Here is a 26,461-nt window from a genome sequence, read left to right as displayed (position 1 = left end):
CATATGACGTTATCGCTTGTCAGTCTATGTAGAGGAATGTGGATACAAGGGGGCTTTATGCCAGCAGGCAATAACAGATGGCGGAGGTTTTTCCTTGTTCACATTTTGTTTAAGTTATACTCTCGCGGGGAAGTCAAAACGATTGCATTGTGAAATATTAATTGTGCTCTCGAGTTGAGAGTTCATAATAATACTTTTGGGGATGGTGAGTTTTGAATATTTTATAAAGCTTATGGAAATGTACGAGTAAGCCTGTGGAAATGTTAAAATTGATTTATTTGTTTGCTGGAAATTGGTGACATGAAATTGATTTTAAGAGGACTTTTCTGGTTAAAGAATTGAGGTGACAAAATGTCAAAATGTGAGTTAAATTTATGGTTAAGATATGTCTGAACGAATACGAATGAAAAATTGACAAAATATTTAAACAATAATAGCAAAAGTATGATGAGCAACAGATGTTTCACTTATTGACAAGTTTGTTCAATATTAATTTGAGTGGTTCCATTGAGGAAATGAAGATTATAATCAGAAATAAAACAAAAGCTTTAATAATGTTGACATGGATTTCTTGGAATTATAAGACCGATATCCATTATTTGTGACAAGAGACAGAAAATCAATTTGTCAAGACTTTGAAATTTAATTACTATTGATTTTTTTTTAATTTGTATTCCAAAAATATCATTAGTAAAAAAACTTTAAAACTATATTTGCTTTCAAGACAATAGTTTAAAATTATGAATTAAAATAGAACAATTTGCACATATCAAATAAAATATGCCATATTTTCCTTCCTTCAATTTATACAAAAGAAACGACCTGTATGAAATGGAACACTGAGGCGTATACGCATTTTTGTATTTGCTTATGTTTTCTCCGTTTACACACAATAAATACATAAAACTTTATTAGGTACACAATTTATTATTTCTTGCTTTTAATTAATATATTTTGAGCATACTCAACGTAACGAAGATGGACAAATGGAAAAGATGCCTGACGCAACTCTGTTGTTTAGACAAATTTTCCTAGAGTAAAACTAATTATTGTTTAAATTAATATAATATTAAAATCACTTTTGTTTTTAATATTATATGTTTTATATGTTCCACTTTAGTCTATAAGACAAAAATTACATAATTGATTCTTACATAATTTTGAACCCTCACTTTTTCACTTTTTTCAAATTTTAAGAATTGAGAAGATTTTCAAGAAAACTTTTCTTCAATGTAGTTTTAAATGCTATCAAAATAACAGTTTACATGTATTTTATGCAACTTGGTCAATAATTGTATTCATATTATTTTGGCGTCCATTTTTTTTTTACAAAATTGAAATTTGATTTTTTGTTTTATTTCACTTAAGCTAACTTAGATGTAAAACAAATTATTCTATGAAATGTAAAAAACTGTTTTTGATGACCTTGGAAATTTTAAATGACTTTTTTGTTGCAAGACTGTAACAGTGACGCAATATAATTTGTGTGGTTATAACTCCATTTCTGGAAGGGATGTAATCTTGGCGGGTTTAAAAAAAGTTATCTCGTTAATTTTTAACATCAAGCATTTTTAAGTTATTTCCAGTTCTGTTATATTTAATTTCTCAAAATTTTTGTTTTTATCGAAATGTTATAGCAAGGAATTACTAAACTAAAAAAAGAGGTTGGGATGCAACCCACACTGATAACTTTCCATCCCGTTTGTCGATTTGTCTTGCTTAAAAGCTTGTTTATAGGTAGTCGTATCAATTTTTACCAAATTTGCGTACTATTTTTTGTAGATTTCATTTTTTATGAAAAAAACCGACTGTTGGATTTTTAAATAAAAATTACTGAATATCGAAAACAATATTTTTTGTGAAATAAAATAAGTTTGAAGCCAATATTTTAAATTTTTGTAAAGTTATTTGAGTCGAAAGTAAATTTTTACCAAGTTTTGTTAAATTTTTGTTTAGGTTTTCAATTTTTTGTACAAAAACTGTCAATTTGATTTTTCTCAAAATTGTACCTCATATTGAAAACAATATTTTGTATAAGGAAAAGTAAGTTTGAAACCATAATCTCAAGGTTTTGAAAAGATATTTGAGACGAAATTTAATTTTTATCAATTTTTATTAATTTGTTTGTTTAGGTTTTTATTTTTTGTAAGAAAACTGTCAATTTGATTTTTCTCAAAATTTTACTTATATTGAAAACAATATTTTTTATAAGGAAAAATAAGTTTGAAACCATGAAAAGATATGTAAACGAAATTTAATTTTTATCAACTTTTATTAATTTTTTTGTTTAGGTTTTTATTTTTTGTAAAAAAACTGTCAATTTGATTTTTCTCAAAATTTTACCTAATATTGAAAACAATATTTTTTATAAGGAAAAGTAAGATTGAAGCCATAATCTCAAGTTTTTGAAACGATATTTGAGTCAAAAATCATTTTTACCAACTTTTGTTAATTTTTTTTTGTTTTTAATATTTTGTAAAAAAACTGTCAATTCGATATTTTTCAAAATTTTACTGAATGTTGACAACAATATTTTTTGAAAGAAAAAGATAAATTAAATTAATCTGAAAGTTTTAAAAAGATATTTGAGCCGAAAATCAAATTTTTTTTTTGGTTTTTATTTTTTGTAAAAAAAGTCAATTCGATTTTTCCCAAAATTTTATCAGATGTCAAAAACATTATTCTTCGTTGCACAAAATTGTTTTGGAGATGAAATCATATTTTAGTCGTAAAATTTTAGAGGTGACAAATTTTTTTTTCAGTTTTTTTGATTTAAAAAAAATGTAAAATGGATTTTTTTTTCAAAAAATATACTTCTTTGATATCACGTTACAATATATTGTATAAAATTTAATTCAAGTCTCTAGCGTTTTTGGTTCGTAAGATATTTAGGGTTAACCAAAATGTTCACCTTTTTTTTAAACTGCAATGATAAAAAAACCACCCACGCAATTTTCTTGAGAGCCCTTTCTGCATCTTTTTGCCTTATTATCTGTATAACAAAATTTATTTGAAGTCGATATCTCTTCTGGTTCTTGAGCTATGGACAACGAAATAAACGTCACGAACGTACGGACGTACACACTCACGCACAGACATCTTTCTAAAAATCTTTTATTTCGCCTCTAGGGACCTTGAAACGCCTAGAAATGTCAAAATTTTCTATTTGACAAATCGGACCCCTTGCAATAACTTCCTATGGGAACTTAATAATTGTATTAAAATAGAAATTCCTTGAAAATTTAAAACAAAAAGAGATTTGGATGCGACCCCATATCATTGCATTGCATTCGTGCCCGTCTGTCCATTTTTCTAAAAGTTAAATACAATAGCTTTGTATGTTTTCAAAATACTTAAATCAAAAACCATTTCAAATCAGTTTTTTTTGTAGTTTTTGTAGGTTTTCGTGGTTTCCAAAAAAAGTAATCGATTGAATTAAAAAAAAAAATAAACAAAAAGTTAAAAGAAAATATTTTTTATATGATTTAATAACTTCCATTTGAATACCTGTTTTAGTTTCCGTTATATTTTTTAGAAAACCATTCTTGATCAAATTTCTAAGCATTTTTCAAAAGTTTTTATTTCTAATAAGAAAAGAGAAGTCAAATCAAATGGGTCGCCCGATTCCGTCAGTCTGTCTGTGATCGCCATTACAGCCCAAACAGGTCGATTGACTTATTTTTTTTTCGAAATTCGAAAATGGGTCGTTATTTATATATACAAAATTTATTTAAAGTAAATAAAACGGCTCCAACGATTTTCAAATAAAAATTTTGAAAAATTATGGTTTCTTAGAGAAATAAAATGACATTTAAATTTTTGAAAACAAACTTTTTTTGGAGACACATTTTAAAATTCTAAAATACAGCACACAAATTTGTTGATAACTTTTTTATTTTATAGCCATAGTAATATCATAGTTTTAAAACATTTCAATTAACCTAGATGGAGTTTGTTCAGACACAATAAACTTTTGGAAATAACATAGCAAACAATTCTTTGAAATTCTCTGGACCCTTGAATCCCTTGAACCACCTATGATATAATGAAAAGTTGAATTAAATTAATTGGTTGTTTCAGTGTGACACTTCTTCAAATCTATTTTCGTTTTGATCATTTGATAGTTTCGGCTTTTACAATATATTTCGAAAGTTGCAGGGTCGTATCGTGAATATTTGTTGAATGATAGCGTTCTTAGAAGTTCTAAAGCACTTTCGAACTATTTAATGGTGCTTCGTTGTCGGCCCTATTGCGAAAGAATATACAGTTCGAAGAGATAAGTGCCAAATCAATCAGGCGGAGATACGTCACGTGGTGTGCTCAAAACAGAGACAAGTAGTCCGCGTACAAGCAATTGCATCTTAGTAGGCATTTTCAAGAATAAAGAAGATATAGGTTACTTTTATTGCATTTTTCTCAAAATAACATTTTTTTAAATTGATGACATTATAATACAACAAGGAATTGAACAATTGTCTACAACTTTAAACTGAGTATTTTTGAATATATTTATTAAACAATGGCCAACGATCTTTTTGATTGGTAAAAAAATTTCAATGTTGCAATAAAAAAACGACAATTTTTTAACCTTAACAATGATATTTTGTTCATTTTTTATAATTTTCAAAAATCGTAGGTTGTAAGGGAAATAAAAATACAATTTCTCGCCAAACATACTTTTATTTATGCAGAATTGTTGTAGGATTCCAAGAAATAGAATCCCTACACCCGAAAGTTTTGTATATTTTGTCCTTAACTTGTGTTTAACTATGAACTTGCAAAGTATAATCCTTTCGTAAAAATTCTCCTGGGGGTTTTTAATTTTCAAAGTTTTTGAGGTTCATTCCAATGTTGTTGGTTTTTCTTTCGTAAAATGTTGGTTACTTCGCAAAATATTTTAATTTAAAATTTAAATATGCAAAATGGAAATTATTAAACAAAACAAAATTCTTAAAACAGAAAAGCCTCTTAAATTAAACACACAAATTAAATTTGTTAAAAAAGTAGATACAATTTTAAAAATTCTAAGGTCTAAAATTTTTCAAGTCTCAAAGTTACCTGACTGTGTCATTTCTCAATAAGGTAATAAAAATAAAACACTGAGATCTTGTGAGCTTTTCTTTGAGCCATATAAAATATTAGATGCCTGACAATGCTCTACTATCGATTAAAGACGATCGAATTAGTGAAGTTATCCAGGACACAGAGCCGCAATGTGCATTTTGTGAAAGCGATATGGTGGTCCAACCCTAGCCGTGGCAGCTATTTTTCTAATATAGTTTTTCATTGTTAATTGTACATTGTACATTTTGTAATAAAATAAACGCAACGGACTCTATTAAAAAACACTTCTATTAAAAATGAAACCTCTTACTGGAAAACCTTACAAACGGTGATTTGTTAGCTATTATCTTTTTGGCAACACTGGTTTAAACAGCTGACCGTGCGTCGTGTTTTGTTTTACTCTTAAAAATCTTCAGTTTCGTATATAATTTAACCATGATTCGTCTTACAAACGAACAATGCTTTCAAATTATTGAATTTTATTATCAAAATGCGTGCTCAGTTAAGAAAGTTCATTAAGTTCAAACTGTGTTCAGCGGCGAAGCTCATTTTTAGCTCAATGGGTACGTTGATAGGCAGAATTGTCGATTTTGGAGTGAATATCAGCCAAGACCATTGCAAGACCTACCAATGCATCCTGAAAAAGTCACAGTATGATGCCGTTTATGGACTGGTGTCTTTATTGCACCGTAATTTTTCAAAGATGATGCGAATCGTAACGTAACTGTGAATGGTCAGCGCTACCGTGAGATGATATCCAACTTTTTTTGCCCAAAATACAAAAGCTTGACTTGCATGACATGTGGTTTCAACATGACGAGTTCGGTGAACATTTTATTTTACGTTCGGAACCGGCCTATTGGCTGCCCAGATCGTGCGATTTAACGCCTTTAGACTATTTTTTGTTGGGCTATGTTAAGGTTCATGTCTTTATAGACAAGCTCTTTTCAATTGAAGCATTGGAAGACAACATTTCTTGGTAAAATACCGCCTAAAATGTTGGAAAGAGTAAGACAAAGTTGGACTCAGCGGATGGATCACTTGAGGCGCAGTCAAGGTCAACTCTTGCACGATATAATCTTCAAACATTAAATTATATATATTTTTCTGAATTGTATGCATTTTTTTCTAAAACCTTCTTATAGCTTTTAAAGAATCACCCCTTACTTACAGATCTTATTTCGAAAGTATCAAAATCAATAGTGGAGCGATTCCCAACTCCTGTGCCTATAAGAGTAATCATTAAATTAAAATTAAATTTCGAAGCTTCAAATATTACTCGAATAGTATTCATGCAGATGGTCTTAAAATGATTTTGTATTTTATATAAAAAATTCACACGGAATGTCATCCTTTCAAACGCCTTTTTATTTTTTGTTTCAAGAGGAATTCCTAACTATTTTAATTTTTATTTAAACAAACTGCCCCTATCAAACAAATATGTCCCAAGCCTTGTGTGAAAAAATACTTGCTAAAGAACTAAAAGCCGGAAACAAATTTAGCACTTTGAGTAATTAAAAACCTAAACACCCAAAATTGTACAAAAGGTTTTTTCCTTTTTTTTCGCTTTAGCAAATACAAATATAAGTGAAAATTTGTTCTAGAAAATAGAACTGTTCAAATTTAGAGAATAAAAGAAATCATTTCCATTTCTCTTTGAATTAATTATTATTATCAAAAGATATAATTAATTAATTACACCTACGTACATAATGTATCATTCCATCCACATATCACATATTATATTAAATAAAACGTGCTAATAATTTTCTCATCACATTTCAAAAACTAATTAAATTAGAGTGAAGTTTCAGAAATCATAATAATTTTATTGAGGTAAATGTGGGGTTGTTTGTTATCAAATTATTTGTTTTGTACCTTATTTACCTCAAGGAGGGCCGTGGCAAATCTAAATATAAGGATCTAGGTTCACCCCATTCTATCAATTTTCACCGCATTTATTTTAACCCTAAATAGAAAATCTCTTAACACGTTGGGCATTTTTGATATTTACATCTCATGTACTTTGCATACACAATCGACACATACAAACATGCCTGGTTACATTAAATACAAGTATATATTATGAATTTATGATCCATCAACTTTAAGCAAAAAACACGTCTTAGACATATGACATCCATTAGTCTAACTTACGACCGGAATTTTGGCAAAGGACTATTATGATAGAACGCTATATGAAGGTAGGAAGCATAGGCAGAGATTTTTGAAAGGTAGTAACAGAAGTCGATTTTGATTTCAAATATCAACATTTGAAAAAGCAAAAACCCACACCCTAAGACTTCTTGATCAAACAGCCTGGAAACATTTTAATCAATCACACTCCATAAATTCAGGGTTGCCATGTATGAGCTGTTAATGAGGAAATTCGAACTTTTTGCTTTATCTGTTAAGGCCTTGTAATTAAGGATTTCTTATCGTTGTTATGTATCCCACGATTTCTTGATAACAAAGCTATCAATTACCTAAAGCCTCTTAAGTTTGAAGTTCCTATTCGAGTGTGGGGAGAGTATATTTACCTTGTTGATACGTGGGAAATAAAAGAGCTCTTCTGTTAAAAAGCTTTAGGGTCTTGAATTCCCTCTCTTTTATACAATATCTACGTTGAAAAAACTATGGTAACCCTAAACTAATCTTAAATATTTCACATGTTGTAAGACTAGACACATAGCGTGCCATTTACAACGCAACACACTTATTATAATTGATATACAACGTCAACACCATCCGATGTTTCAATATTTACACGTTCTCTTAGGCATCGTTAATCCGACGCCTTTTATAGTATAGCGAAAGGGAAGGTATAGTCTTGTGCCTTGTCTTCTTCTTCTTCGGCTTTGCCTTTGCCTTACCACCCTTTATATACCTGGATCAAAATTTAAACGCAAATACCTAGATATACATAATCAACTGACAGGAATATGAATGGAGGCAGGAACATTAAGCTTCTAAACCGATATGCTTTTAGGGATATGAATTCACTGAATCATGCCACAAAAGAAAAAGGCCCCCCATATACATATACTCCTTTTCCTTTACACCGTACCTCGCCGTGCCGTACCGCATCATTCTGTATTCTGCCTTTACCGTCAGCCATCAGCTAAGCCCGAGCCCGATTTCGAACCATCCATTCAACACCAAACAGTGCCTGAGTCTATGTCGTCTATCCGAAAAGAATCCCTGTATAAGCTGTTATAAGTAAAACGCTGATGAAAATTCCCACCATTAATGGTTCCACATTCCCCACGAACCAAAAATCCCACCGGAAAGAAAATAGGTAAATATGCAAAGGCACAGCCTTAGCTACTCTGTGCTATCAAATGTAAGCTCAAAGTGTTTAGATATAAGGCTTAGATAGATAGATACATTATATTGTACTCATATAGTGTACAAAATATACGTATGTATATAGGATATGGCGGACGAGCTAGAGGCAATTAAATTATTTGCGAGTAAAGGATAAACCTGCGGTGCCAAAATACACCTCTGTCGTGCCTCGTTCACACAGGGGAGTCTACAATTCACATCCTTTGGCTTTCAATTACCAAAAACACAACCCATATCCCAGCAAAGGCTATACACAAAATATTTTAACCACAACCCCCAATCCTCCCTTTTTTTTTCTATAGATGATGGTTGGTGGTGCAGTGTTTCAACCAACAACAGCCTTATACGACGGAAAAAAAGGACAACGACAACAAACCTTGCCAAAAAAAAAAAACAAAAAAAAAGAGCTCATTCAATTGCAATATTTTGGGAGGATAAGTTCAATGAAGACTTTTACAGGGTGTACGGGTAGGGAAGGTATTGCGCATTTTAAAACTAAAAATTGCATTTAATTAAAGGATTTTAAAATCTCTACGGAGATAGTACAAAATTGAATGCATACATAAAATTAACGACAGTTAAATTTCAAAATAAATTTGAAGTTGAAAACATTAAAAATGCATTTTTTGGAGCACACTTATTATAAAATTAAAACAAAAATAATTGGAAGCAGTAATTTTAACTTTATTTTACAAAGACGCAGCAGTAGTAATCTTTCCAATCTTTTAGGAATACAAAATATTAAAATAAGATTTGGTTTCCGAACAATTGGAGCATCTTCCAAAACAATGTTTTCTGGCGTTTGTTCTCTTTTTTTAGATAACAAATTTCATTGCATATTATAGTATTTACAAATTCTTGTATCTTGCGCATTGGTCTTAGCGATTGAGCTTTATGTACATCATTCGGGCGATCAAATTTTGCACAACTTCTTAGAGCATACTCGATCTTATTGCTTCAACAAATGCTTTGAATGTTTGCTTCTTTTCTATAACCTCATAAAAATAGATCAGAGATTTGATGTAACCCCATAAAAAGAGTCCAAAGGTCTCAAGTCACACGAATGAGGTGACCAATTTACATGTCCTTTTTTACTATCATAGAGAGTCGTGGGGATTATACTATCCGAGCCATAGAGCTTAGTTATATACAAACAAATTTTAATAACTTTACGATCACTCGCTTTTTAGATCTTATAACAAACTACTGAAAATGTGAAATGACCTTTCAGGAGCTTTTAAAATGAAGAATTAAGTACCCGCAGCAAAAAAAAAAAATAGTTCAATCCCTGAATGGGCCACGGTTACTGCCTCTTGGAAGTAATTGACAAAGCCTCCAAGAGTTATTCTTGTCATGAAATGTGTTTTCTTAAATAATCCGTTTTTTTTTAATTTTAAATATTTTTCTAAAGTATTAAGATATTAGATATTAAAAGATAAGGGATTTTGTATACAAATGTTTTATGTTGGTTTCAGATTTTAAAATATATGAGACCATTTGGAATTCCTTTATACGAACCCATGTTGCCTTTCAAAAAAGTTTGTACATCATTTCATTTTTGAAACTCATCTTCAGCTTTAACTTTGTGGCTCAGTATAGTTCCAACATTGATTATTTATCAAACTATTGATGTTTTAAGGAGACATACCATTATAAAGTTTTCCAAAAATCACTGTGCAAAACCATGCGATCCAAGCCAAAACAAGAAAGTACTGTAAGAAGATTCGAAGTTAGACGACTACAATCGCAAGAGACTGCAATGTTCTTTTCCGATAGAGTCTCCAAAAACCTCCTAAGAAGTCCTATTCCGCCTGAATTAAGCATTGAAAACCAATGGCAACATTGCCTTGCAGCCATCAGAGATGTCACCTTTGAAAAACTAGGTTTCACACGGCCACTACAGCGAAACCCCTAGGTTTGCGACGAATGCCGACAAGCTCACGCAGCTAAGCAACAGGCATACAAAACACCGCTGCACAGAAGTATCAGAGCTGCTCGTGAGCTCTACGAAGAGAAGAGAAGAGAAGAGAGGAACACCGGCTTCTTAGACGGAAAAAAAGAGGACATGAGAAGTGCTTGATGAAGAAGATAGAGGGATGTGACAAGAAAAATGAGGTTCTTAAATTTTACCAAAAGGTAAAAAAAAACTCCTAAGGGTACCAACCACGAACCGAAACCTGTAAGTACTCAGGAGTTATCGTAGTAGAACCGCAGTCTATGTTTCGAATATGGAAAGACCACTTCTCCAAATTATATAATGGCGATTACGAACCAAGTTCCGCTGTAACTGAGATAGAACCACCTAATCTAGGCGACGCAGATCAACAATTCCGTTACCCGACCTCGACGAAGTGAAGATAGCTATATCTAAACTGAAGTCAAACAAAGCTGCTGGAGCTGACGACATCGCTGCCGAATTATTCAAAGCAGCAGGTGATGACTTGGTTGGGAGCATGCACCAACTCATTTGTATTATTTATTATGTGAACGTCTAAAGCAGTTCGTCGACAACCTGATAGATCCTTATAAGTGTAGCTTAAGACCAGGAAAGTCCATCCTTGCCCAAAAATTCACATTACGGCAGACTTGGAAAAACATAAGAGCTTCAAATCGATACCCACCATCTCTTTATCGATTTTAAAGCCGCGTATGACAGCATCTATAGGGAAGGGCTCTGCAGAGCAATGTCTAGTTTTGGCATGACTGTCAAACTTATCTGTTTTGTTCAGAATGACGATGGAGAATGCACGCTGCTCTATCAAGGCCGGAAAAGATCTCACCGATGCAATTGATGATGTCAAAAAAAGTTTTAGACAAGGCGATGCACTGTCATGCGACTTTTTCAACATCGTTCTGGAAAGAATTGTGCAAAAGTCAACCGTCAACACTAGAGGCACAATCTTTCAAAGGTCCAACCCATTACTCGGATACGCAGATGATATTGACATAAGTTGAATATTAAAGTGTGATGTCAGTGCAGAATTTTTGAGTATTGCGACGGAAGCGAAAAAGATGGGTTTAGTGGTCAATAAGGGAGCTAAAACTTTGAGGTAGTTAATGACTTTGTCTACCTAGGCACCGCTATTAACACAGACAACGACACCAGCGCTGAAATCAAGCAAAGAATTACTCTTGCAAATCGCTGCTTCTTTGGACTTAGAAGGCAATTGAGTAGTAAAGTCCTATCTCGAGCATCTAAAAGCACCATCTATAAGACACTTATCATCCCGGTTCTCATTCATAGCGTTGAGGCCTGTACCCTGTCAAAGAAGGATGAGAACATCTTACAATGACCTAGTAAACAGAATTAAAGTCCAACGACTTAGATGGCTGGGTCATGTAGAGCTCCAGCACGGAAAGTCTTCAAATCCAATCCCGAGGAACGGCGCAGAATAGGAACTGGGTGAAGACCTTAACCTAGGTACCGAGCTCGCTGGAGACTCAACTTGATTGAGTCCCAGGTCGGTCCCGAACTGTAGCGCCACTTTAAGTAAGTAAGTAAGTCATGGTCTAAAAGTAAGAAGTTGACAAACATTTTCGGGGCTAAGATTTTGAAACTAGGCCATATGAAATGAACAAGCTTGAGGTGGATATATTATTAATGTCAGATTTTCTTTATCTGGCTTTGCAAGGCATTAAGTACTAAAAAAGAAATAAAATAAAGTATTTTTCTTACAACAAAAATCTCAACATCTAGTTCAATCTCAACTCATTCACTAAACACACAAGTGATTGCTGGTTTCTTGGCTATAGTTCTTGTTATAGTTGGATTTTGTATGAATTCAATCAAAATCTTTCAGGTTGCTGTCTTAATCGAAAATTCAGTGCAGTGAGCTTTCTGTGTTTTAATATAAGTTTTCTAACGTGTCCCCGATCATTTTTTAACAATTTCTTTATATTTTCAAGCAACGCAAAAAATAATGCAATTAAGTTTTGAACCTTCTAGTCTTTCAAAAATAGGTTACCTTCTTGTATTCCGATAAACTAAGTATAAGCTTTAAAAAGATTCACCTTAAGTTAAAAAAAAAATGTAAATAGGTACAAGTTTTCCTACTTTAAAAAAATGTTAAAGGTTCTAAACCAATCGATAGTTTAAAAATTTCATACTCGGTAATTTTTCAAATCATACTAACCCACATACGAAAATAAGTTCGTATGTCTCTTCAGATATGAAAACAATGATTTTTTCCAAAAAAAATATTACTTTACCCTAACGATTTATGAACAAAAATAAAAAAAAAAAAAAAACAAACAACTAAACGGCAGAAATCTTAAACCAAAGTCAATATTTATAAACCTTAAACATAACACCATTAAACCCCCTGTTTCAGTGTGATTTGTCTATACAAACCTTAACTGGAGTAACCATACGGAGCCCTTAAATAAAAAGCTGTAAACCTTTTTTTTTTTTTTGTTAAAAGAAAAGATAACATACAAAAATTCCCTCAAAAATCGTTGTATGCAAAATATTGAAAAGTAATTTTTTTTTTATTTTGTTATGATGCTCTTTTCTTTTTAACTCTTTAAATTCTTTGTCCTTTGGGAAACAATAAATTTACAAAAAGAATAATTTTATTTATACCTTAATATCTATTATATAGAAAAATGCGGGTAGGTAGGTACAAGTACTAAAACAAATAACAACCCTCTTAAGGTAGGTACTTAAGCCCACTAAGCAGCTGTATACTGTAATTTAACAAAATTGAAAGATTTTCTTGAACAAAAGCCTTGAAGAAATAAATTACTCAACTGGATCGTATGAATTTGCTCTTTTGCTTAAAGGTTTTTAAAATTCAAACAAATAACTTTAAAAGAAAGACTTATTTTTTTCTACGCAAAAGGAGCAGAATTAAGTTACACCTTTTAAACAGAATGCATCTTTCCTTAATCAAAATTCTTTTCAATTTGGTACAAAAAAGGTTCAAAATGTAGCACACGTATTTCTCTTGGCTAGTAAAAACCATTTTCAACAAAAGTTACCAATTTCTGTTTTATATAAAATTCCAAGAAAAAGCAATGTCCCCACTCAATTTTCTAGTTCCTCGCAATCGCAATTATCATAACATCACAATTTTCTTAAGTAAACGTTAACGAGCTATCTTGTAGTCCATGGATATTTATAAATCCCTAAAGCCTCTTTAGGCCAAAGAAGAAAAATGCTCCCCTACCCAAACCATCCTATTTTTATACCTCAATAGCCATCAGAGACCTCAAAAGAAAGCGCATTCGTGGGACTTATTTTTGTTTGCTCTAAAATGAACACAAACACAACACAAAAAATATGGATGAAAGAGGGTACCACTTCGACTTCAGTATACCGTTATTTGTTCCTTCTACATATATATGTAAACAGGTTGAATGGAAATTAGTTTAATAAAATTTAAAAAAAAAGAAGGCTCGTGAAAAAACGTAGGCGGGTGTATACAAAGTTTCAGTTGTTAGACACCCAGATTTATCCAAACACGAGCAGAACTAACTCAACCGGAATATCAGTGTCTGCAGGCGGTATGTTTTCGATTTTTCTAGCTATAAGTCCTATCTGCCTGTACATTGTACAGGTAAGGTCTATAGGTACTCTCTGATGCTCCCTATGCTGCTGACCTGATTATTTTGTATGAATAGGAAGCAGCTCTCTAAAGCTGAGTCCTTGTATACCTTTAGCGTTATTTGTTTTTTTTTTTTGTTTCTTTTTGTTGATATTTTGTTTTAAATGAAGTGTAGTAGGAGATACATTGATGTTATCGTTTTTCTACGTTCTGGCTCTGGTTCTGGTTCTAAGGATGCAGGAGAAGCTCTGGAACTGGCTCTGGGTATAGAATAGATGCTGCTTTTTTTGGATAGGTAAATTATTTTAAAATTTAATTCCAAATATTATATAGGTTTTTTTTTGTTCGTTCTTTTTTTATTTAAAAATAAGAAAGGTAGAAACGAGTATTATTGCCTATAAAAGATTCACTAATCAGTATGCACACGAGAACACCGATTTTGAAAAACAGAAAAAAGGAAAAAATGTAGAATAGGTCTATCTCTATAGGTCTTGAAAGTGAGGGTTAAGCAATATTAATATAACCAAACATTTAAGCGCTATATAAGGATATGTTTATGATCATAAATATCAATGAGGACACACGTATATAGTCTTCTTCGTTTTGGTTTTACTTTTAGGGACGAAAAATAATGACGATAAATGAGGCAATAATCATCAAAAGTTACTTAATTTATTATATTACGTGTAGGAAGTAAGTATATTCCGTTATGTTCGGCATGGTATGGTATGGAAAATAAACACACATATTATTATCGTCTGGCAATGTTGACTTAACATTATTTTTGATAAGAATCTTTTGTGGTTAAATTTATGAGGATATACGTACGTTTTGTACCTCTTTTACCTTTGCCTGTACTCAAAAAAGAAAAGCCAAGGGAAAGATAGGAGATTGTCTTCCCACACTTGTGTTTTGGATATTTTTTGGGTATCGGTTTGGTATTAAGATTTTTTAAAGCTTTTAAAATAACTCTCAACTTTCTGTTAACCATTCGAATTCGGTTCAAACAAAATATACGCGTGATACTAAAGAAATAATGTCAACATTTCGGGTCACGGAAACAACGTCAGAATTTGTTTTTTTGCGAAAAATGATGCAATGAATACTTCCTATTTGTGTCCATCTTTCGATATTTCTAAAGTATTCATACAATTTTAATAACAGAATTTTGTCTTTTAAGTCAATTAATAATCGTGTTCTTAAGATACTTGAGTCGAAAACACTTTTTATCAGTTTTTAGTCGTTTTTTTTTTTTAATAAAAAAAAACTTTGGCAATTGTTTTTTTCTGAAATAACCTTAAAGTTAATAACAAATTAGTACGTTAGGCTAAATATTTTTTTTTAATTAATATAATGTTTTAGTTTGATTTGAGAACAATTAAGTGGTGATTCTCATCGGCTTTGTTGATCTTTTTGATGATTAAATGAAAACAATTTTCAATTTGTTTTAGGCGAAAACCAATTTTCAGCAATTATTAGTAGTATATTTTGAAAGTTCATTTTTTTTATAAACATAAATTGGATTTTTCAATCAAAATCATATTATTTCATCAATAATATTTTGTATAGTGTAAAATAATTTTGAAGGCAAAAATTAAAGTTTTGAGTCTTAGCATAGAAATAATATCTTGCAAAATAAAGGTGAAAGTGTATCTATCATAGTACCGTAAACTCAATACATATGTACAACTACATAAGAAAATCATTCTGTGCTAAGCAAATAGTGTTAAAGAGAAATTCAGCACATGATAGTATTCGACACTCGTTGAACTACTCTGCTGACGGTTCTTTTGCTTATTCCGTGCATAAATAATAATCCATTCCTAGCCTAGGTATATACACAAAAGATGTTACAAGGGATTGTAGCTTATTTTCTTTAAACAAAAAACAATTGTTTGCTATAAACTGTCAAATTCCTTTGGATTATGGCAACAATGTCAATAGAATAAGAAACAAAATCAGACTTTTTTAAAATAGAGATGAATCAACTGCTTAACCCTTAAATTCAAAATTCTTGTTCTTTGTTAAATTCGTCAAAATTGTGCCTATTATCTTATTAACTATTATTTACTCCTTCATTTGCAGCTTATTTATTAACTTCCCATAGGAAGTTATTGTAATCAGTCCGATTTGTCAAATAGAAAATTTTGATATTTCTCGACGTTTCAAGGTTCCTAGGGTCGAAATTAAAGGTTTTTAGAAAGATGTCTATGCGTGCGTATATAAGTACGTTCGTACGTCCGTATGTCCGTGTGTCCGTATTACCGTACGTTCGCGACGTTTTTCGTCTTCCATATCTCAAGAACCAGAAGAGATATCGACCTCAAATAAGTTTTGTTATACAGATAATAATGCAGAAAGGGCTCTCAAAAAAAAGAGCGTGGTTGGATTTTTTACCATAGTAGTTTAAAAAAAACGTGAACATTTTGGTTAACCCTACATATCTCACGAACCAATGATGATAGAGACTTGAATTGAATTTTGTATTATAAACTGTAACGTGATACCACACCAGCATTTTTTTTGGAAAAAAATAAAATTAACGGTTATTTTATAAATCAAAAAAATTTGTCACTTAAAAAATTTTACAAATAAAAATGGTTTTATCTCCAAAACAATTTTGTGCAACGAAAAATAACGTTATTAAAATCTTTTAAAATTTTGAAGAAAAATCTAAATGACAGTTTTTTTTACAAAAAACTTAAAATTAAATATCTTTTCAAAAATTTGAGATTATACCTTCAAACTAATTTAAATTATAAGAAACATTGTTTTTAAAATTCGAAAACATTTTGAGAAAATCGACAGTTTTTTTTTTAAAAAATAAAAACCTAAAAAAACAATACTAAAACTTGGTAAAAATTTACTTTCGAGTCAAATAGCTTTTTAAAAAGAGGCTGGGATGCGACGCACGCTGATAACTTCCCATCCCGTTTGTCGATTTGTCTTGCTTAAAAGTTTGTCTATATGTACTCGTATCAATTTTTACCAAATTTGCGTACTATTTTTGTAGATTTTATTTTTTATGAAAAAACATAATGTTGGATTTTTATATAAAAATCACTGAATATTGACAACAATATTTTCTGTAAAACAAAATAAGTTTGAAGCCAATATTTTTAATTTTTGACAAGCTATTTGAGTCGAAAGTAAATTTTTACCAAGTTTTAGTTTTTTTTTAGAGTTTTATTTTTTGTTAAGAAACTGTCAATTCGATTTTTCTCAACATTTTATCAGATTTCAAAAACATTATTCTTCGTAGCACAAAATTGTTAAGGAGATGAAGTCGTATTTAAGTCGTATAATTTTGGAAGTGACAATTTTTTTTTTTGATTTATAAAAAAACCGTTAAATGTATTTTTTTAAAAAATATACTTCTTTGATATCACGTTACAATATATTATATAAAATTTAATTCAAGTCTCTAGCGTTTTTGGTTCGTAAGATATTTAAGGTTAACCAAAATGTCTACCTTTTTTTCAAACTGCTATTGTAAAAAAACCACCCACGCAATTTTGTTGAGAGCCCTTTCTGCATCTTTCTGCCTTATTTTTTGTATAACAAAATCGATATTTCTTCTAGTTGTTGAGCTACTGACGCCGAAAAAACGTCGCGAACGTACCGACGTACGTTTCACAGAAAATATTGTTTTCGATATTCAGTAGTTTTTTCATAAAAAAGTTAAGTCTACAAAAAATAGTACGCAAATTTGGTAAAAATTGATGTTCTGTTCTTTATATCTCTCAAATTAATTTCGTTTATCCAATTTATAAAAAATTAAGAAATGCTCCTACAATTGGTGAAAATTTATTTTTCCACTTAAAATCTATTTAACAGAACTTGATTTTCAAACTAAACTATTTCTTTATATAAAAAATATTGTTGGTAGTTTTAAATTTATTAGGAATAATTCAACTGACAACTTTTGTAACCCAACATGAAAACTTACAAACCTTTAAGCTAGACAAATCGACAGACGGGATGGGAAGTTATCAGTTGCACCGAGCCTATTTTTTTTGTATTAGTTTTTGACAAAGTTTTAAAACAAACTATTATTTGCAAATTAAAATGTCACATTGCTTGTTATTGAAAAGCTTTTCAAAATTCTAAATATAATTTGCAAAAAAAAGCAAATACTTTGCAAAATAACAAAACTTTTCAGAAAGGTCTTTACATTTTGCAAATTTGAGTTTGGTTGAACATAATTTTCAAGGGAAGTAAAGCTACAAAGTAAAAATTATTTGGTGAAATAGGGGCCTAGATATTCGAGTTAAACATTTGTATTACAATTGTTGTGTAGTATTTTTGTTTATATTTTTAAATTGGCAGTTGCATACCTCTTAAACTGCTGAATCAGATATTCGATACCAAAATCAATTTTTTTTAGTTTTTTGTTAAGTCAAAAACTGTCACTTCCTTTTTCTTAATTTTTCCAAATGTTATTCTTTGAAGTATACTTATATACATATGTACATATATTCGAACTGAAAAATATTTTGTTATATAAAAATTATAAAAAAATCTTTGTTAATTTAACAATTAAACAATTTAATCGACGTCACTAGAGTTATTGGTTCTAGAGATATTTTGTGTCAGTAGCATTTTTCAAAAGCCTTTTTGCATTTTTTGATAAAACAACATTTGTCTGAATCTGTTATACATATCGGTTCTTAGGATATGACCTATGAGAAAAGAAATCCCAAACGTAATAGACGTACGGACACACAGAAATCTCTTTAAACATCTTTTGTTTGGATTTAACGACCTTGAAACATCGAGAAATGATAAAAAAATTCAATTTCAATGCCCCACTTTATCGAACCAACTTGATTCTGTATCTAAAGACTCTGTAAGATAATAATTTTATATTTAAACAGTTAAATGCCATTTCATTATTCAAAAAAACCTTAATTTACTAATTGAGTTTTACTTAAAAAAATCATTTGTTTTAGTATGCAGTTATTTAATGCAAAATTTTTACATTTAAAGTGTATTAGAAAATGTTGACCTGTTACATTTTATTTTGAAAACTCAAAAACACTTTGACATTTTTGTTCAAAAAATAAAAGTTCTTGTTCAGAAACAAAATATTTTAATCGGTTAATTAGTTGCTGAAAAAAAAACTTTCTATGTATTAAAATAGATTTTTATATTGTAAAAAAAAAAGTTAAGAACAATATTTTAGAGATTTAGATTTTTGACTAAACAATTTGTATTGGGGCTACAGCTATCTTTGGTGTTCAAAAAATCTAATGCGAATCTGCTTAAAACCTTAATTACCGTGTATAAGTGAAATTGACCTAATAGTTTAGGCTGTACACTGATGACAGACAGACGAACGGACGGAATTGCTGGACCCACTTTTTTCGACTTTTGTACTATCGTAATTTAATCAATTAATACTGTATTATGTAGGTGTGTAGTTTCGATAAGTCGAAAGTAAAAATAACCAGCTTTGTTATTGGAAAATGGAAATAAAGACAGAAAAGCAAATATAGGGTACTCCAATAAAAGGTTTTCTTTTCATATCTGTATAAAGGCTGATTAAGTTTTAAGGACATAAACCACTCCAAAACGTTAAGTTTTTTTTAATTTAATTTGACATTTATCGATTTTAGAATGATTCAATTTGAACCATGGAAAGATACACAACCAAGCAATGCGTTAAAGTAATTTAGGCTTATGAAATTGAGCGTTCATATCAAAATGAATTTCGTGCACTTTGTGATTTTTCGGTCAATCAAAGGGTATGTATGAGATGTGGAAACACCACGCAGTGCCAACTCGTACTACAAAAAACATTGCTGTTGCTATTGGGGATAGTGTGTCTTAAGAACCGTCCACCTTAATTCTTCATTTTGCAATGTGGACAATATGTGGTTTCAGCAGGACGGTTACACTTGCCATACAGCTTAGGAAACAATGACTCTTTTGCGCCATAAATTCAATGACCGGGTTATCTCAAATGTGATTTAACACCATGGGACTTCTTTCTTTGATGTTATTTGAAAGAAAAGATGTAGATTGATAAGCCAGTAACAATTCAAGAGCTAAAGGATGAGATAATTTAGCATTAACGGCATAAAACTTAAATTATGCATCAGCGTCATCGAAAATCTGGACCATATGGATGGAGGTGTGTCGTTGAGGCCGCGGTTACCATTTGGCCCATATTTTGTATCATATATAACTGAACCATATCAGTTTTATTAAAATAAAAAGAGGCTGAGATGCGACCCACACTGATAACTTCCCATCGCGTCTGTCTAGTTATCTTGCTTAGAGTTTCTAGGTTTTCGTGTTGGGTTAAAAAGTTGTTAGTTGAATTATTCCTAAAAATTTTAAAATTACCAGCAATATTTTTTGATATAAAGAAATAGTTTAGTTAAAAAACTAATATTATTAAATATATTTTTAGTCGAAAACAAATTTTTACCAATCTTGGTAGAATTTCTTAAATTATTACAAATTGGATGAATGAAAATAATTTGAAAGATATCAAGAACCGAACATCAATTTTTACTTTTTTATTTTTATGAAGAAACGGCCTGTTGGATTTTTATAAAAAAACTACTGAATGTCGAAAACAATATTTTCTGTGAAATAAAAAAGTTTGAGGACAATATTTTTACTATTTGAAAAGCTATTTGAGTCGAAAGTAAATTTTTACCAAGATTTAGTATTGTTTTTTGTTAGGTTTTTATTTTTTGTAAAAAAAACTGTCAATTAAATTTTTCTCAAAATTTTAATGAATGTTTACAACAATATTTTCCAGAAGATAAAAGTAGTTTCAAGCCGATATATCACAGTTTTGAAAAGATATTTGAGCCGAAAATCAGTTTTAACCAATTTTTATTAAGTTTTTATATTTTGTCAAAAAACTATCAATTCGATTTTTCTCAAAATTTTTCCGAATGTTGAAAACATTATATTTTATAAGATAAAATTAGTTGGACACCAAAATCTTAAATTTTTGAAAAGTTATTTGAGCAGAAATGCAATTTTTACCAACTTTAAATAATGTTATTTTTAGGTTTTTTTTATAAAAAAATGTTAATTTGATTTTTCTCAAAATTTTACCAGATATTTAAAACGTTTTTTTACTTTGTACAAATTTTTTTTTGAAATGAAATCGTTTTGTGTTCGTAAAATTTTCGAGGAGACACACATTTTTTTCATTTTTTTTTTATTTATAAAAAACCGTTAGTTGGATTTTGTTCAAAAAATATACTTGTTTGGTATCACGTGGCATTATATTATATAAAATTTAATTCCGGACGCACAGACATATTTCTAAAAATCGTTTATTTCGACTTTAGGGACCTTGAAACGTCGAAAAATGTCAACATTTTTAATTTGACAAATCGAACCCATTACAATAACTTCTTATGGGACGTTAAAAAGATATGACAATAATTTTCTAAATAATTTGAGTTTTATTCAAAATCAATATCAGCCTTTAAAGTTTAACTATCCTTTTTAAAAGAAAGTCATGTTAGTCATCCCATTTATAACTCTAGAACGGCTGTACTGATTTGGCTTGTTTGGTTTGGAGATAGCAATGAGTTGGTATTGCAAGATCGTCGGGCTTACCTTAGACGAATGCGTTATAAACACTTAACCGAAGATTGAAAGATCTAACCATTGACTAAAGAAATTCTTGAGGAGGAATGATTTTACTGTCTGGCAATTTCCGCCAAACACTGTTTCTAATTTCAAGTTCAATGGCTACCGACAATATAAGTGCTTGACACAAATTATCAAATCTAATGCTTTATTATTTTTGACTATCGTTAATCCTGGAGTACCTGTCGACGAATCGTGACGATTAATTGGATTTCCTCATAATGTATGTAATCCTGTCTCATCGAAAGACGAATTTATCAATGCAGTTTTTCCAAACATCATTTATTTTTACAAAAATAATAACTGGTTAAGTTAACCAGAAATTTTAGAAATAAATGAAGATGAATTCATTTTTAAACTAACCACCACCTCACAGTTGACGCTTAAAGAATGTCTCATCGAAAAATAAACCAACCGAAAACTGAATAATTTAATTTACGCGACAATACTCAAAAAAAAATTCGAAGGTAAATACGTTCTCATCTTCTCTGGAGTTTTGTATTTTGAAATTTTGTATTTTGAATCTAAAATATCCATGTTAAGTCGCATGATGAATTATATGTTTCATGTTCACGGGTCAGAAGACCATTGTGCGTTGTTTGTTCATGCTCGAAGGTTGCAACATATCCACCAAGGGCCTTAAACAAAAAAGATTCATTAAAAAACTTATTTTTTGATATACGAGTATGGACATACATATATAATATATTTCCTAATACAAAATTGTTTTGATATCCAAAATTTGTTTATTTACGAAACGGAGTCAGATGGTTTATTTAAAGCGAAACCTCTGATTGATAAAAACTTCAAAAACCTTTTTATTCTTATGAAAGTAAAATTATTAATGATTATTTTTTGAAGATTCGATAATTAAAGAATTTTTTTGCTAATCACATTTAAATGCACTTTAATGAGTTGTGAAAGATAAAGTAAAGTTAACATTTCCTTTTATAATTCATATAAAGTTGATTCAAGATGTTACGTATACGCCACAGTGTATATTTCATATTAATTTCTATATTTGTTTAGTTATACATTTAAAGAAAAGTAATTAGGTAGTCATTCCATTAGTGCTCTAACTACGTACAGACTTTTTTTCAGGAATCTAGTCCAACAACTATAACTTCCTAAATTATGTTATGGATAACGAGGCATTGCATTTAAAATCCCACAACAATATTGCAGATGTGGGAAATATGTAGACTTCATACAATTTTGTGTTAAAAAAAAGAAGGAAACATCAACACTTTCAAAATATCATTCTCTAAATAGATAAAGTTTCAAGTCATATCAAATAATATTTTAACCAAAAAGCGTGAAGAAATCCCATTTAATGCTGGAAATTTGATGTAGCACTAAACTTCGACAACAATAAAATACAAAAAATAAAAAAAAAACAAAAACTTTCCAAACATGGAACATACTTTGAAATCCTTATGTTTTCCGCTCATAATAGAATGAAAACGCATATACTCGACTTCTATGAATGATACGAACCAACTGAACATCCACTAGGTACCAAATAAAGGAGAAAAAGTATTCTCAGATGCTGCACTGCACAGAGAACATATTATGAGCATCACTATATCCTTAAAGGACCACAGCAAACATCCGTCCTGCAGCAGTTAGTTCTATGATTAACTTTTTATTTTGCAAAAAAAGCTCTATGAGTGCGTCTGAATTTTGTGTTGTAATAGTTTCTTCACTCTTACTCTTTCTGTACCTTCTACGAAATATAAATTCATCTAGCACGGTCTACAAAACTTCAAGGAAACCGCTTCCATGTACTGTAAGTGTACATTGTATAGTCATAGCCTTACATCAACAGCCATAGTCAAGCCAAACAGTGGCTAAAAATATTTCTCATTCATCATATTCATTTCGGAGATTCAAGTGTTGGCAGTCAGGACCAGAACACAGGATATATAATTTCGGGTGTGTTTTTGTCTGCCACGGAAAGGATTTTCAAAATTTTCCCAGCAACCAAAAGAAGAAGAACTTTTTGAAATTCAGTTCAACACTTGAGAATTTCATAATTTATTGTAAGTGTGTGTGTGTTTGTCTGTCTATAAGTCTATCTATGTTTGTCTGTGTACGTATGAAAATTGTGGTAGATATTTGTGTTATGTTCTTCTTTTTTTTTGTATCATTTCTTCCTCTTTTACCAAAAACCCAAGACAGATCGAGGCAGCAAGAAGTGCAAAACGTTTTTCCAGTCTGACATTTAATATCCGCATGCAGTGAAAACTTATCACAGCTTTGTTATGTTTTTAATGTCAAAAATTTCATAGGGTGACGTTTCTATTTCACCACAACCATATACCATAAGTACATACTAGTATCTATATACATGCAAGTATAAGGTAAAAGTGGTTGCATTGGTGATAAGATGATGGCTTGAAAACCGTAAAGCAATGTTAATGGACGTGTGACTTGAGTTAAACAGTTACCACCAGAGTAAGGAAAGGATTTAGTAATCAAAATGTTATGTCATATTCGAATGCACAGCACCTATGGGATTTTTAGTTGAAGAATATTTTAAAAGAATTTGGTTTTATTTTTGATTTTATAGAAAAATGTCTGCAATTATAAATTTCTAAAGGGGATACAAATTAGAATGTTTATTCATACACATTTATAAGAATCAATGTTTTGTGTATTATTCTTCGTGTTTTACAAGACCATTGAAGAGTTTGTGATGAAACTTTGTCGTGTGTTTTTGAGGACCCCTACAAAATTTACTAAAGTTTTCTATTTATTTGGTAAAAAGATGAGAAAATTATTATTAAGTGACTTTGAAAAAAAGATCAAAACTTCAGAAGTTACAGTAAATCTAGTTTTCAAAAAAACATTAAAATTGCTTAAAATGTTGATTCTATGGTGCAATTGGAAAAAAGTATAGTGCTTTAAATATACGATTGACCTATGTAGGGCTCCAAAATATTTACCCAGAACAAATTATGCCAAAGAATTTTTCACTTTCGATTTATAGGAACTTAATTTAGCAAGTATTGCATTCGAAAGCAATTTTGAACTCGAGATTCTAATCAAACATGACATTCAACTCTTATTCCCATAACCTAAGCTATTGCGTCGATCGAGTTAAAACTTGGAAATTATGGTTTTAAGCAGATTCACGTTACAAAAAACATAATTTTAAGACTTTTTTTTATTTGTAGTACCTTGAGAATAAAACATTTGTGCAATGGAAAACTTGAAGTAAAAATTTGCAAAGGATGTTTATTTTTTTAAATGTGTGATTTTTAAGAATAAACAAAACGCTTATAATTTAATGCTAAGGCTGAGAAGGCCGGGTTTTAAGTTCCAGAGGCCTCGGGACAGTAACGAACCGGAGGCTTGTACGTAAAGTAAACCGTTTTTTTACTCGAGTTATTCAATAAATAATTTATTGTGAAACCAAGTATATTCCTTTAGCACTGAACAAACTCATATAAAAACAAACGGAAAAAGGAATTATCTAAAATTAAATTTTAGGGTTTTTTTCGCCGAAAAACCGTTGATGATTTCGTTGAAATCCAGTTCTCAGAGTAAATCGCTTTTAATGCTTAGGAAAAAAAGCTTCGATAGACAGTTTTGTCCCATCGTGGTTCGAAGCCTATTTTTTATAATTTTTATTTTTGAAAATGAGCGCACTCCAGTGCAATTTGTTACCATCAAAACCAAATACATTCTTAATGCAATTTCGAGGTTTGGGAATGTAGCTCCGAAATTTTGATTTTCGAGAATTTGGTAATAAAATAGTTCCGGCGATTGATATGTGCCATAGTGCTTTTCCTTTTTGTATGAGGCAATCAAAGACATAAATTGAACCAACTCATTACTAAGACTAGGCTCTAAATCATCTGGATACACTTTCGCCAATACCTCTGTTAGTCCTCCATACCTCAGCGTGCAAATTGTCAGCATCCATCTGCTCGATGTGATTCAGGAATCCAAATCTCTAACGTACAGCTTCATAGGCATGCAATCTTTCAGTAAGAGAAACGGATAGCTGGTCAATCACTGGGAAGAAGGCGGATACTTTGTATTTTTCCTTGTGTGACAGATTAGCGTCTTGTGCTTTCCTGTAGGTGAGCGGATTCAACCTCACATTTCTCGTTCTGGTGCGGGTGCTTGATTGTAAATATTCATCAGTATGGGATATTTTTTTGGCTGCCTCGTTTGAATTCCACGAATGATTTCAATGATTCTAGTGCACGCATTGCCGATTCAAGACGAATCATTTTCGGGTCTTGCAACATCTTGTTTGTAGCGTTGAATCGCTCCAAGATATCGTTCCAAAATGTTGCAAACAAAGCGGTTTCGAGACTACTCAGCCAAATATAAACGGCTAATTTGAGAAAGCACTTTTCATGATAAGAATTTCTCTTGGAGAAGTTGGCAGCTTCCCACAAGATTAAGAACCCGTGAAAAAAACTTTATATGGCACAGGCAGGCATTGAACCCAAGACCTCTGGCACGACAGTCCAATGCACTTACCATCATGGCACGGGTACTAATGGTTTGCTATTATGTTTCAATGATAACTGGGGAAAATGGCTGACGCGTTTGGATTAAATGAATTTATATATAAGCGATTTAAAATAAGTATACACAAGATAGTTCAGAGGTGTTAAATCACGGCACCCAATTTATAGGCTTAGGGCACACAAGAAAATGCGTTCACCAAAAGTTACCTTCAATATATTGATTGATTGTTTTGTTTACTATATGTCATGTCTCGCAAACCAAAATATTATTTTTCACATTTGCAACTCCGAGAAAAGTATTGCAAAAATGAAAACAACACGTCTAAAAATACAAAAATAGTGTGTATAGTAACTTAACGCATACCTAAATATTTAGAAATGCAGTAC

At 30.9% G+C, this 26,461-nt stretch overlaps 1 protein-coding gene across 1 annotated transcript in view; it reads right to left on the bottom strand.

Moving 5' to 3' along the window:
* LOC129951732 (uncharacterized) overlaps positions 1-26,461 on the bottom strand; it is a 230,557-nt gene that overhangs the window by 61,977 nt on the left and 142,119 nt on the right. The gene's annotated exons all lie outside the window — the stretch shown is intronic.

This window comes from Eupeodes corollae, chromosome 3 (assembly GCF_945859685.1).
Source record: "Eupeodes corollae chromosome 3, idEupCoro1.1, whole genome shotgun sequence".
Taxonomy (NCBI): Eukaryota; Metazoa; Arthropoda; class Insecta; order Diptera; family Syrphidae; genus Eupeodes; species Eupeodes corollae.
This window is presented reverse-complemented; position numbering and strand designations above follow the sequence as displayed.